This window comes from Neoarius graeffei, chromosome 1 (genome assembly GCF_027579695.1).
Source record: "Neoarius graeffei isolate fNeoGra1 chromosome 1, fNeoGra1.pri, whole genome shotgun sequence".
Lineage (NCBI taxonomy): Eukaryota > Metazoa > Chordata > Actinopteri > Siluriformes > Ariidae > Neoarius > Neoarius graeffei.
In genome coordinates this window covers 89466423-89481914 of record NC_083569.1, presented here as the reverse complement: position 1 = coordinate 89481914, position 15492 = coordinate 89466423, and the positions used below count along the sequence as shown (strand labels likewise).

At 41.4% G+C, this 15492-nt stretch overlaps 1 protein-coding gene across 3 annotated transcripts in view; it reads left to right on the top strand.

The window, feature by feature from the left end:
• LOC132867451 (splicing factor 3B subunit 2-like) overlaps positions 1-15492 on the top strand; it is an 81530-nt gene that overhangs the window by 61213 nt on the left and 4825 nt on the right. Inside the window, exon 21 of one of the 3 annotated variants that reach the window (XR_009650748.1) lies at positions 12836-13002. The exons of 1 other annotated variant lie outside the window; for it this stretch is intronic. The gene's annotated coding sequence lies outside the window, so the exon portion shown is untranslated. Of the gene's footprint in view, positions 1-12828; positions 13003-15492 lie in introns of all 3 variants that reach the window. One more of the 3 variants, XR_009650741.1, reaches the window with a different exon arrangement.

The following is a 15492-nucleotide window of genomic DNA, read 5'->3' as shown; positions in this document are numbered from 1 at the left end:
CAGAACAACATTGCAAAAATTCAAAACAACTAGCAGAACAACTCAGTAAAATAAAAGTGGAAAAGGATTAAATATTAATATCACATGACGTTGTCTCCCTATTCACAAAAACACCGGTGGAAGCTACACTGAGAATCGTACGACAGTGCCTCAAGACTCTCAAGAAACGCACACAGTTATCAGTAGAAGACATCAGTCAACTGCTCAATTTCATTGCCACATCCACATACTTCCAGTTCCGCGGAACAATATACAGGCAGAAGGAGGGGTTTGCGATGGGGGACCCACTCTCTGCCATAATGTGCGGCTTCTTCATGGAACACCTTGAAAGAGAGGCTATTACATCTGCCCCAGAAGAATGCAGGCCCACATTATGGAGGACATATGTAGATGACATCCTGGAGAAAGTGAAAGTCGGACGCACCCAACAATTGACAGATCACCTCAACTCTATAGACGACACCGGCAACATAAAATTCACGCACGAAGAGGAAACAGAAAAATCAATAGCGTTTTTGGACATAAAAATTCATCATACAGACGACGGAGACATCAAAATAACAATCTACAGAAAACCGACACACACTGATCAATATCTGCTCTGGACGTCTGAACACCCCATCGCACACAAACTGTCAGTTGTCAGAACTCTCTACGAACGTGCATCAATCATAACCGACCCCACAGAACGCGCAACAGAAAAACAACACATACGGCAAGCTCTGATCACATGTCAATATCCACCATGGGCCATACACAAAGGCGCACAATAAGTGAAAACAAAAGAAAAGACACAGAAAAAAGGAAGAAAACAGACAACCCAAAAACAAGAAAGTAAAGCAGTAGTGACTCTACCGTATGTCAGAGGAGTCACAGAACAAATCCAAAGAACCATGGAAAAAACACAACATACAAACACCCGTGAAACCACACACCAAACTACGACAGCTACTAGTTCACCCTAAGGACAAAATCAACCAACACAATAAATGTAATGTCATATATGAAATACCATGCCTGTCATGCAATAAAACCTACACTGGGGAGACAGGAAGGAGTTTTAGTACATGGAAAAAGGAACAGAACAGAGACAAACAAGAGCAATAAAAGAAAAAGCTATGCAAGAGAACCTGAAATCAGCAATTACGGACCACTGCAGAAGGGAAAATCATATAATGGATTGGGACAATGCTCAGATCATACAGCAAGAGAACAACAAATACCACCGTTGGATTGAGTCAATAGAAATCAGAAAGCGTAGCCCAAGAACAATAAACAGGGATGAGGGGGCATACATGCTCTCCCACACCTGGAGCACCGTCCTGAGGGGGCAACACGGACAGTGGGAGGTGTGACCGACCTGTCAATATTGACAGGGAGGTCACACCTCCGTAACATCAGCTGATTATAAAGGCACGTCACACACCAACATCCAGGTGACCCTCTGATGAAGACGGAAGTTACACTGTCGAAACATGTCAGGTAAAGGTGAAAAGCTTTTACATGTCTGAAACAAAAGAAAACTAATTATTTTGATTTAAAGAAGAAGACATAATGAACGTAATATATTTGATAATTAACAATGATATATCCCAGTTACAGCCCTGTGATGACCTGGCTACTTGTCCAGGGTGTACCCCGCCTTTCGCCCGTAGTCAGCTGGGATAGGCTCCAGCTTGCCTGCGACCCTGTAGAAGGATAAAGCGGCTAGAGATAATGAGATGAGATGAGATATCCCAGTTACTTTTTATTCAATATTAATAACAATAAACCTTCAGAATGAATACAAAGCTCCAATGTTTGACAAAAACACAAAGTGTTATCAGCGTAGTTACGAAGGAAATACTTCGTTGTTTGGAGACAGGTTTCACCGAGCGGCTATTATGCGCGAGACTTCATATTAGCCACAAAGTCAGAAAAATCTGTTCGTAATATTACGTTATAATGACCAAATACAATGAAAAGTATTTTTCCAGTCTCACCTGTGAAAGGTAATCCCATGTGATCTTGTTTGGACGGTAAACCTGTTGGTACAGTTAAACGCAGCACATGAATGAGGCATCTTTATTCTCAGCTACTGTCTGGACGCTATACCAGAGACGGTTGAAGAATCTCCACTTTGCCACATCCAATATGGCGGCGAGGATGACGTATGATTCTACGCAGAATGCGGCGTCTATGTTTATATGTCTATGACTTCACAGTTGGCGGGATTCTTGCAATGCGGTGTGCTGCTACCAGATAACGCGCGATTTCATAAGACTCTTTACTGGCTGTCTGTGGTGTACAGTACATTTGTAAATGTTATGAATTCTTTTATCATCGTGGGAATTGATTAAAGCTCTAAATAAATATTGAAGTTTTTTTAAAGAATCCGTATAACTTTATTTATACACCTGTATACTATGTTTATTGAATCAAATCCGTATAAAATATGGACATTCCATATAGGTTGACATGTACAGTATGTAGTGAAAGGACACACACTCTCTTTCAATTATTTAACAATTACTCACCGAAGGGGAGGTGAATAATAACAAGATGAAGTCGAGGTTATCATTTAAATAGTACTGGCTGGCTTTTTCGTGGTATATCAGATATATTCCATTCAGCTAGCATGATATTGAACGAGTTGAAGATGAGTAGCTGAATGGAATATATCTGACATACCATGAAAAAAGCCAGCCAATATTATTATTATTATTATTATTATTATTATTATACTACATACACATTTGATGGAACAATTATAGATTTTACAAAAAGTTAAGAACCGGTGGGAACTTACCAATATTGAGTGCTGAGTCTGATCGAATGTAATTCAATATTCTTTCAATCCAATGTATTGTACAAAGTCAAAGTTCTACTGTAACAATAAAAATGGTGCAAGTCCAAAAAGCCTAAACAACAACCCAACTTACTGTATATATAAGCAATATACAGCTTGACGGTTCAAGTTCACAGTTACTTTTGGTCGTAGTTAATTGTTACATTGCAGTTGTTCAAAACAAAAGGGCTTTGCTGAGTGAAGTCCACGAGTGAAGTCCTCTTGCAAAAAGTCTCCGTCACTTTTCCTCACCTCCAAGTAGGACTTTGACAATATTTCCGCTATTGCTCTCTCTCCCAGTTTTTTGATGTCCGTTGGTCTGTTTTTCTCTTGTAAATATGCATAAAAAATATATAATGAAGTTTTGGTTGCCTCTCAGGTGTTCTTTAGTTTCACGTTATTTATTTAGTGCTTAATCCGAGCACTGAATTAACCCCGTCTTCTCTCTTTCACGGCTGACAAAGAAATGATTGTGCGCATGCGTAGCAGGAAAGTTTTGTAATTGGATCTTCACATGAGCTCTGATGTGTGACATCATGTTGTCTTGACAGCGTGCAATATTATAACAATATTACGCACTCATTCTCCATTGGGTAGAGTGGCGTAATACATGGAGGATAAGCGATATGATAATATTGCATGCCATCAATAAACCCACTAGACGGGAATAGAATATATGTTTTTATTCTGTGGAAAAAGTGGCCCATATGTATAATAATCACGATATCCACTGAACCTGAGACAGATAATTGTTTTAGTATCAATACACAGGTGATTATTCTAAAAAATAAATCATATTAAAAATTATTTCTTTCAATCTTCAAAAGTGTTACGCAAATGTAATAAAGTCACAGCGCAGACTTGTCACTTATCTATGCCGACTCACATAAAATACTTTGTTTTGAATCGATAAATCACAACTCCACCTTACCTTTGAATAGTTTTAGATCAAATTTGGAGCATCTTTAGTGCTTTTAGGAACAGCATTTTCTTTCATTATTTGTAATTCTTCCCCACTTACAGTGATGAAGTGATTGGCCGCCATTTTGCCGAGTCGCTCGAGGTGATTATCGAGAAATAGTCAGAATTTGTCGATAATCAGTGCATGTGATTTTCTATAATCACCTGCGTGTTTATACTAATTTATAGACCGGTTTTAATGTTAATAAATATAGGAGAGTTCGGCGTGACATCAAATGGTCACGTGACATTTCGGTTGGCAAGAAGCTATTTATAAATGGCCGATCGGAGTTATTGGGTCATTAATTAATTATGGTAGTGTCATGTTATTGGCTGTATATACATATTTGATAAGAATGATCCCAAGAACTTTTACCGCATACCAAAGAAACCTGAAGCTCGCCGAAAGCTTTGGATCGCAGCAATTAAGCGTGACAAGTGGGAACCTACTGACAATGATCATGTTTGCTTTCGACACTTTATACCTGGTAAGACACATGATTTTTTATTATTTTGTTTTGCAGTTTAATATTATATTAGATAAAAATTTCCTCATCAGAAATAATTTGTTGTGCTATGATATTGCTTAGATATCAACCAAAAGCTGATTTGTATGCAGCACACATGAGTACCATTTACGCAAACGCACTCGCGGCAAATGTATGTACTTTTTGCAGTATAAATATTTGACATTAGAAGATTGGTCGAACTTTTCATGATATGTATTTGAAGATAAATAGCGTAGCCTGGATTTAAAACACTGCTTGTGCATTCTAAATGTAGAACTTGCTGAAGTTTAGTACTGTACTGTATATCTTTGGTGTGCACGTGTGAAGCAACAACATTAACTTATGTTTCAAAGATTATATTGTGCCTATTTAATCTTTGTCTTTTTATTATTAGGCACAAAAAGCAAATATAAATGAGTATTTCAATAAAACAACTGAATAATTAACAATTGTATGCATCAAGAGACTTTCAGGCTTTCATTGATTCTTTTGTGTATATTGAAGGCGTGTCAATCACATACAGTAGATATCGCCGAAGGTCAGGCCAGGTGCTTGGATTTGGGTCCCATTTGTCCGTAACTGCGTAAGGATCAGGCAAAACTTTGGTGCCACTGTTGTACAGAAGCTTTGCTGCATATCTCTGCTTAGCATCAGTTGGCAACGAACTTGCATACTGCGATAAACCACTAAGAAAACTAGGTGATGATGCAATTTTGTCGGCCATTGTGAATGGTTCTTGCCAACTAATTTTATGCACATGCGCAATATTACGTCACGCTCTAGTTTGGCGAACTCTCCCACTGAAAACTGTGGGTGGTAAAAGAGAGCAACTGGACTTGCTTGAAGATTCTTGAAGACGTTTCACCTCTCAATCGAAAGGCTTCAGTTCTGTCTGACTGGTAGGGAGCATCAGGTATTTATCCTCTCATGGATGAAAAGCTCATCTAAGGTGTCATTGAGTCATCCTGTTGGTGTGGGTCACAGGGTTTTGCGGTTGTGAACGGCCTCGAGTCTCGTTATGGTGATCAATGGAATGCTGATTCTCTCTGTCCTCCTGTGAGTCACTGAAAACAGCTGGGTTTTGGTGTGCATTCAGTTGTCTGGGAAGTGTGCCAAGGACTGCATTGTAGGTGGCTGATAAATGATGTCTTAGACCCCCACCTCTGTTCAGTGATGGCCATTCCAGGTTGACAAAAATGGCTTCTTTAACTCCTCGCTCATACTAACGATCCTCTCTGGCTAAAGTGCGTACGTTGCAATCCTGAAATGAGTGTCCTTTGTTGTTAAGATGAAGGTAGACAGCAGAGTCCTGGCCTGAGGAACTGGCTCTCCTGTGTTGAGCCAAGCGCCTGTATAGCGGTTGTTTTGTTTCCCCAATATACGAGTCCGTGCATTCCTCACTGCACTGAATGGCGTACACTACGCTGTCCTGTTTGTGTCTGGCTATTCTGTCCTTAGGGTGGACCAGTTTCTGCTTCAGGGTGTTACTGGGTCTGAAATGTACCGGAATGTTGTGTTTGTAGAAGATCCTCCTGAGTTTCTCAGATAGACCAGAAATGTAGGGAATGACAATGTTCTTGCGTTTGTTCCTGTTATCCTCCTTGTCCGTTCTGTTCCTTTTTCTGCTCTTGAGGAAAGACCAGTTGCCTCCCATTGCCTTAATCACGCAGTTGCGCGCGCAGCATGGAGGCAAAAGAAGCTTCCGGTTTTGACATGTTTACTTGTGCACTTACTGGACATTGCATTGATTTTTCACGCAAGAGTAAATAAAATGAATCCTACCTTAAATAGTTTAAAGTCCTTAAACAGGCTTTCACCTGAGGACACTGCGGCTTATTTAAAGACATTAAGTTGAGGTGAGCAGCTTCAGATCCGCACACAGCTGCTAATGCCAAGTGTTCTAGTGATATTAGCAAGTGGCCAAATATACACACAGCTCACTGACAAACCCAGCACTTTTACTAAAGACAGCTTCAGTCTTTGGACGCATATACAGGTCCTTCTCAAAAAATTAGCATATTGTGATAAAGTTCATTATTTTCTGTAATGTACTCATAAACATTAGACTTTAATATATTTTAGATTCATTACACACAACTGAAGTAGTTCAAGCCTTTTATTGTTTTAATATTGATGATTTTGGCAAAAAAGTAAAGGAAAACCAAAAATCCCTATCTCAAAAAATTAGCATATTTCATCTGACCAATAAAAAAAGTGTTTTTAATACAAAAACAGTCAACCTTCAAATAATTATGTTCAGTTATGCACTCAATACTTGGTCGGGAATCCTTTGGCAGAAATGACTGCTTCAATGCGACGTGGCATGGAGGCGATCAGCCTGTGGCACTGCTGAGGTGTTATGGAGGCCCAGGATGCTTCGATAGCGGCCTTAAGCTCATCCACAGTGTTGGGTCTGGTGTCTCTCAACTTCCTCTTCACAATACCCCACAGATTCTCTATGGGGTTGAGGTCAGGAGAGTTGGCAGGCCAATTGAGCACAGTAATACCATGGTCAGTAAACCATTTACCAGTGGTTTTGGCACTGTGAGCAGGTGCCAGGTCATGCTGAAAAATGAAATCTTCATCTCCATAAAGCTTTTCAGCAGATGGAAGCATGAAGTGCTCTAAAATCTCCTGATAGCTAGCTGCATTGACCCTGCCTTTGATAAAACACAGTGGACCAACACCAGCAGCTGACATGGCACCCCAAATCATCACAGACTGTGGAAACTTCACACTGGGCTTCAAACACCTTGGATTCTGTGCCTCTCCACTCTTCCTCCAGACTCTAGAACCATGATTTCCAAATTAAATGCAAAATGTACTTTCATCTGAAAAGAGGACTTTGGACCACTGAGCAACAGTCCATTTCTTTCTCTCCTTAGCCCAGATAAGACACTTCTGACATTGTCTCTGGCTCAGAAGTAGCTGGATATTAGGAATGCGAAAGTTGTATCCCCTTTCTTGAAGATGTCTGTTCGTGATGGGTCTTGATACACTGACACCAGCCTCAGTCCACTCTTTGTGAAGCTTTCCCAAGTTCTTGAATCAACTTTTCTTGACCATCCTCTCAAGACTGCGGCCATCCCTGTTGCTTGTGCACTTTTTCCAGCCACCCTTTTCAGCAATGACCTTTTGTGGCTTACCCTCCTTGTGGAGGGCATCGGCGATCATCTTCTGGACAACAGTCAAGTCAGCAGTCTTCCCCATGATTGTGGTTGTGTGTACTGAACTAGACCGAGAGATACACTGTGTTCATACTGTTTTACTCAAACTCGAAATGAAATATTCTAATATTTTGAGATGGGTATTTTTTATGTTTTTGTACTGTATGCCATACTGATTAAAATTAAAATAGAAAAATGCTTGAAACATTTTAGTTTATGTGTAATGAGTCTATAATGTATAACATTTTCACTTTCTTAAATAACTGATGGAAAATATTGAACTTTTTCACAATATGCTAATTTTTTGAGAAGGACCTGTAATTATGTCCTTTATGGACATGTTCAGTCTGTGAAGTGTTCCAGCAGGAGTCAAGGGAATTTAGCATTTTAACAGCCAGGGTCCTGTAATATTCCTCTAATATCACCTACACAGGTTTAGGTCTGTATTAATGCTGTAATAACAGATGGGGTTCGGCGGAATTTCTCTCTCTTACTGAAAGCTGAGGCATCGCTACATTCACAACAACTTCACTGTTACTTATTAGATCTGTATTAAACTACACTGAAAACTTCACCGGATATAAAATACTGCAAACACGGCCATTTTTAATTTGTGTCTCGGTCCAGTTTTCCCGGTTTATTGCACGGAGCCAAAGTCGGTACCGGTTTTGCTGAAAAGGATGCGATCCTGCAGGGATTTGATAGATTACTCAGACTGCTCTAGTTTTACTTCTCGTCTGGTAAAATAAATGATAAACACCAACAGAACAATAACTTCAACAACCCGGATGTAAACAACACTGAATTTGTTTTTTTTTTTTCACGCGCCTCTTTTAGTGTGCATACGGCACATGAAGCCCATCTATATTGTTCCCTGAGATGCTTTTGGAAAGTTGAGGAGGTTTTTTTTTTTTAATTGGGGGAGGAGAAGAGCCGTGGTTCTTTTTTTTCTTCATGCTCCCTAGATAAGTGCACTCCGAAGATCAGGTTTGTATGCCCTATGTAGTGCACTTTGTGCTCGGCACATAGCGGTTTGGAATTCAGCCACTGACCTGAGAACTGCACAGATTTGATTGGCTGAATCGCATCACGTGAGATGATTTATCAACATATGTAATTGGTTTATGAGTTTCCTGGGCAACTAAACCAGTGCTGTAAAGGCGAGAAAAGCTGCACTAGTTAAAATAAAAACTCTCCGTCAAAATGTAATAATTCTCAATAGCTAATTGATCGGTTATCGATCCGCGGTCTGCCTGTGAGTGACCTTGGCCCGAAAACTATTCACTCATTTTACTCTCATGTTATTTAGGAGTGTTGATAAGAAAGTTCATCTTACAGTGTCGTGGAGAGTCTCAAAACTTAAGATTTATCCATCCCTCGGTGGGGAAATTGACATGTTCCAGCAGCTCACAGATAGAAAAGAGTCAGGAACAGACAGTAACAAAAAGAGTGCAGTCTTCTTCTTTTGGCTGCTCCCGATTAGGGGTCGCCACAGCGGATCTTTCGTCTCCATTGCTCCCTGTCTTCCGCATCCTTCTCTACCACACCTGCCACTTTCATGTCCTCTCTCACCACATCCATGTATCTCCTCTTTGGCCTTCCTAGTTTTCATTTGCCTGGCAGCTCCATCCTCAACATTCTCCTTCCAACATGCTCTGCATCTCTTCTCAGGATGTGCCCATACCATCTCAGTCTCATCTCTCTTAGCTTAATTCCCAAGCTCTCCACATGTGCTGTCCCTCTGATGTTCTCGTTCCTTATCCTGGCCAACCTTGTCACTCCCATTGCAAACCTTAACATCCTCAACTCCGCCACTTCCAACTTTGCCTCCTGTCTCTTCATTAAGGGTACGGTCTCCAATCTATACATCACAGCTGGTCTCATTACCGTCTCAGACATCTTACCTTTTACTTTTGCTGGGACTTTCCTATCACAAATGACTCCCGAAATCCTTCTCCAACTGCTCCACCCTGCCTGGACTCTCTTTCTCACCTCACTATCACAGCCCCCATTTTCCTGCACAGTTGACCCCAGGTACTTGAATTCACCAACTTTCTTTACGTCTACTCCTTGCATCTTCACTACACTCTCATCCCCATTCTCATTGATGCACATGCATTGTTTTGCTACTGCTCACCTTCATTCCTCTTCGTTCCAATGCATCCCTCCATCTCTCCAAACCCAACTCAACCTCCTTTCTACTTTCACCACATATCACAATATCATCTGCAAACATCATATTCCATGGTGACTCTTGCCTCACTTCGTCCGTCAAGCTATCCATCACTATGGCAAACAAAAAAGGGCTCAAAGCAGATCCTTGATGGAGTCCCACCTTCACCTTAAACCATTCAGTTGTTCCAACTGCACACCTCACTGCTGTATCACTGTTTTCATACAACCCCGCTTCCAAAAAAGTTGGGACAAAGTACAAATTGTAAATAAAAACGGAATGTAATGATGTGGAAGTTTCAAAATTCCATATTTTATTCAGAATAGAACATAGATGACATATCAAATGTTTAAACTGAGAAAATGTATCATTTAAAGAGAAAAATTAGGTGATTTTAAATTTCATCACAGCACATCTCAGGGGGCGGCACGGTGGTGTAGTGGTTAGCGCTGTCGCCTCACAGCAAGAAGGTCCGGGTTCGAGCCCCGTGGCTGGCGAGGGCCTTTCTGTGCGGAGTTTGCATGTTCTCCCCGTGTCCGCGTGGGTTTCCTCTGGGTGCTCCGGTTTCCCCCACAGTCCAAAGACATGCAGGTTAGGTTAACTGGTGACTCTAAATTGACCGTAGGTGTGAATGTGAGTGTGAATGGTTGTCTGTGTCTCTGTGTCAGCCCTGTGATGACCTGGCGACTTGTCCAGGGTGTACCCCACCTTTCGCCCGTAGTCAGCTGGGATAGGCTCCAGCTTGCCTGCGACCCTGTAGAACAGGATAAAGCGGCTAGAGATAATGAGATGAGAACACATCTCAAAAAAGTTGGGACAAGGCCATGTTTACCACTGTGAGACATCCCCTTTTCTCTTTACAACAGTCTGTAAACGTCTGGGGACTGAGGAGACAAGTTGCTCAAGTTTAGGGATAGGAATGTTAACCCATTCTTGTCTAATGTAGGATTCTAGTTGCTCAACTGTCTTAGGTCTTTTTTGTCGTATCTTCCGTTTTATGATGCGCCAAATGTTTTCTATGGGTGAAAGATCTGGACTGCAGGCTGGCCAGTTCAGTACCCGGACCCTTCTTCTACACAGCCATGATGCTGTAATTGATGCAGTATGTGGTTTGGCATTGTCATGTTGGAAAATGCAAGGTCTTCCCTGTAAGAGACGTCATCTGGATGTGAGCACATGTTGCTCTAGAACCTGGATATACCTTTCAGCATTGATGGTGTCTTTCCAGATGTGTAAGCTACCCATGCCACACGCACTAATGCAACCCCATACCATCCGAGATGCAGGCTTCTGAACTGAGCGCTGATAACAACTTGGGTCGTCCTTCTCCTCTTTAGTCCGAATGACATGGCGTCCCTGATTTCCATAAAGAACTTCAAATTTTGATTCGTCTGACCACAGAACAGTTTTCCACTTTGCCACAGTCCATTTTAAATGAGCCTTGGCCCAGAGAAGTCATCTGCACTTCTGGATCATGTTTAGATACGGCTTCTTTAAACTATAGAGTTTTAGCTGGCAACCGCGGATGGCACGGTGACTTGTGTTCACAGATAATGTTCTCTGGAAATATTACTGAACCCATTTTGTGATTTCCAATACAGAAGCATGCCTGTAGTATGTGATGCTAGGTCGTAATTTTGGGTAGGGACGCTAGGGACGTGTCCCTACCAATATTCAGCCGCTACTGTGTAATCACGATCAATAAAACCGATGTCCTAACCTGAGCAATGATTATATGGCACACAAAGGGTTAAATGTATGACACTGCTAATAATCCCCCCTCTAACGTAGATATACATTCTCTGATTAGCTACCTGTTTCTTGCTAACTTACATGGTTGGCTATCCCAGCTGTCACTCCATCTACTGTAAAAGCAGCACACTTCCCACAGCAGCCGTGACTACCCGCCCATCAACCCCCCGTATCTCACATGTACACACCTGACCTACCCCACGCACCCCCCACTCTCCATCAGCCTACAAATTGAGCTGGACTTTGATGTCCATGCATGCTTGCCCTACGACTCGCATGCTGACTTGAGTATCATGGACGACGGCCCCCCTCCCAAGAAACGAGACATTCGTTCATTTTTCTTCAAAGTCAAGAATGTAAGTGCAGGGTTTCCGTTGAGCTTTAAAAACTCAACAAAATCCTTTTGATGTATGGAAACCCTTCATAAAAGTATTGCTGCGGCTCCTTAGGCAGGTTTAGCAACGTGACAGGACGCATCAGAGCTAGGCTACTGCATAGCTGCAGAGAAAAGGAATGCTGGAGCAATGTAACTTGGTGTTAGATAATATCCTCGATGAATGAATGTTAAATTTATAGACCTAATGGTTTTACAGAATGTCAGTAGTCAGATGTAGGCTACTGCATGGCCATGCAGACGTGCGACTTGCATTTCAGAATCAACAGCGTGACAGCCGCTGAGTCTGCTGCGTTCACCGTTTTACAGAGACATCTTTCTACTACTACTAGGCTAGATACAACAAATCCATGGTCCTTTACTGCCACCTACAGACTAATATTGGTAACTGCAGCATGAACATAAAAAGTCACAAGCACATCTGCAGTGAAAATCACAACACACGTTACGAACACAGAAACAGGCAACAAAAAGACATAATATTGGAAAATGGAGGGGCAACAAAAAGACAAAAAAATGGGGGGTATACTACAAATGCAATACTAATGTAATCATAATCATGCTATAATAGGCAATCACTAAATTATATATCCAAATATCATTTTAACTAAATTTGAGCTTAATTACAGAATAGAAAATGCCACCAGTAGCACCTATTTATGAGTGTCTCAATAAGGCAGTCAGTGAATTTTGAGACACCCCCCCCCCATGTCAAACAAGACAGAATTAAAAAAAAAAAACAATATTTAATGCTAAAAATGCTTAAAGTTTTTAAGTCTTATTTTCATGTATTTCTGTGGAACAGACAGAACGACTGCTTAAACACAAATTAGGAATTGTGTGGTGTAAAAGTAATAAATCATCAGATTCTAGAAGATCGTGTGATATTATGCATCCATGTTTTTGTGGGGAATAAATTATAGTCTGTGTAATAATTTTGTCCTTTTTGGCTAGCCCTTTTTGCTGAGGCTACAACCTTACCATGAAACTCTACAGTCATTCTATCCCTAATCTGTTCATATGTCATGCATCAACATTTTTGTAAGGTGACAGACAGCAGAGAGGCTGGAGGAGATTAAAGACAGTGCAGAGAAGGTAGAGGAAGAGAGGCAGGAAGAGAAAGAGGAGCAGAGGCTGAAGGGGAGGATGGAGGAGGTAGAGGAGGGGAATCCACAGCTGGAGGAGATGGAGAAGCGGAAAGAGAGGTTGGAAATTCACAGGTGAGGTTAATGATGGATATGTCAGTCATGAGATTCAGCCCCACTGTGGCAAATGTTTGTTAGTGTGATGTTGATCTGAATAACAATGCTTCACCCATGTGGCTTTAAAATCAGAGCTTCATGTTTGAGTATCAGTAACCAACGCATTTACATTTGTGTACTTGCATGTTGTAGTTATGTGTTTCAATGTTCTTGATGTATGTTAATTGACAGTATGTTGCACTTTTGCACCCCTTAACATCCTGCATGAGTAAAGCTGAGAACTCTGAAGTTGCCTCCTTGACCATTACATTTAGCTGACGCTTTTATCCAAAGCGACTTAATGTTACTATTTTGGTACTGGGTAGTCAGTATTTGTTTGTCGGTATTGGTTACAGTCCCTGGAGCAATGTTGGGTTAGGTGCCTTGCTCAAGGGCACTTCAGCCATGGGTGGAGATGTAGGGAGAGGTAAGGGTGGGATTTGAACCTGCAACCCTGGGATCCAAAGACCAACTCCCTAACTATTAGGCCACGGCTGCCCTCGTTAACCTATAAGATCTGCATGACATGAAATTATGATTGCTAATGGAAAAAAAAAAACACCTTCCGGAAGCTCTGCCTTGGATCGCTTTTGTGTCTCCACCAATGTCAAAATCAAAGTTACTCCCTTGATGTGATGCAGTGCTGTCTAAGGGCCCGAAGATCACGGGCACCCAGTATGGTTTTCCGGCCTTGACCCTTACGCACAGAGATTCTTCCAGATTCTCTGAATCTTTTGATGATATTATGCACTGTAGATGATATGTTCAAGCTCTTTGCAATTTTACACTGTCGAACTCCTTTCTGATATTGCCCCACTATTTGTCAGCGCAGAATTAGGGGGGTTGGTGATCCTCTTCCCATCTTTACTTCTGAGAGCCACTGCCACTCCAAGATGCTCTTTTTATACCCAGTCATGTTAATGACCTATTGCCAATTGACCTAATGAGTTGCAATTTGGTTCTCCAGCTGTTCCTTTTTTGTACCTATAACTTTTCCAGCCTCTTATTGCCCCTGTCCCAACTTTTTTGAGATGTGTTGCTGTCATGAAATTTCAAATGAGCCAATATTTGGCATGAAATTTCAAAATGTCTCACTTTCGACATTTGATATGTTGTCTATGTTTTATTGTGAATACAATATCAGTTTTTGAGATTTGTAAATTATTGCATTCTGTTTTTATTTACAATTTGTACTTTGTCCCAACTTTTTTGGAATCGGGGTTGTACATGTTTTGCACCACTCTCATATACTTCTCATTCACGCCACTCTTTCTCATACAATACCATAACTCATCTCTCGGCACTCTATCGTATGCCTTCTCCAGGACTACAAACACACAATGTAGCTTTCTCTGGCCTTCTCTGTACTTCTCCATTAACATTCTTAAAGCAAAAATTGCATCCGACGTGCTCTTCCTTGGTATACACCCATACTGCTGTTCACAGATTGCTACCTCTCTTCTCAATCTCGCCTCCAATACCCTTTCCCATAGCTTCATGGTGTGGCTCATCAATTTTATTCCTTTGTATTTACTGCAGCTCTGTACATCTCCCTTATTTTTGTATATTGGGACTAGCACACTCTCCATTCATTTGGCATTTTCTCATTCTCTAGGATCTTATTAAACAATCTCGTTAGGAACTCCACAGCCGTCTCACCCAAACATCTCCAAGTCTCAATCGGGATACCATCTGGTCCGACTGCTTTCCCAGTCTTCATTCTTTTCATGGCTGCCCTCGCCTCATCCTTACTAACCAACTCTGCTTCCTGATTTGCTGTCTCCAATGAATCTGACCTTTCCTCTCTTGGATTCTCCTCATTTAATAAATCCTCAAAGTACTCTTTCCACCTTCTTAATACACTCTCTTTGTTTGTCAGCACATTTCCATTTGCATCTTTCATCACTCTTACCTGCTGTACATCCCTCGCTTCCCTGTTTCTCTGCCAAGCTAGTCTGTACAGGTCTTTCTCTCCTTCTTTGGTCTCCAGTCTTTCGTACAACTCCTGGTATGCATCTGCTTTCGCCTTCACTACTGCTCTTTTTGCCTTCTGTCTTGTCTCTCTGTATAACCGCCTGCTTTCCTCATCTCTCTGATCATCCCATTCTTCTTTGCTAGCCTCTTCTCTTTTATAATTTCCTGCACTTTTTTGTTCCACCACCATGTCTCCTTGTCTTCCTTCCTCCTTCCCGATGACCACCCTAGCACCTTCCTTGCTGCCTCTCTTACTAGTACAGCAGTAGTATTCCAATCTTCTGGCAGATTCCATGACCACTCAATGCTTGTCTCGTTTCTTCCCTAAACTCCTTCTGATGTTCAACCCCTTAGTTTTCACCACTCAATCTTTGGCTCCACTATTTCACACTTCCTCTTTTTCACTTTCAAGCTCATCCTGCACACGACCACTTAACGTTGTCTAGCTACACTCTCCCCTGCCATCACTTTACAGTCTCTAATCTCCTTCAGGTT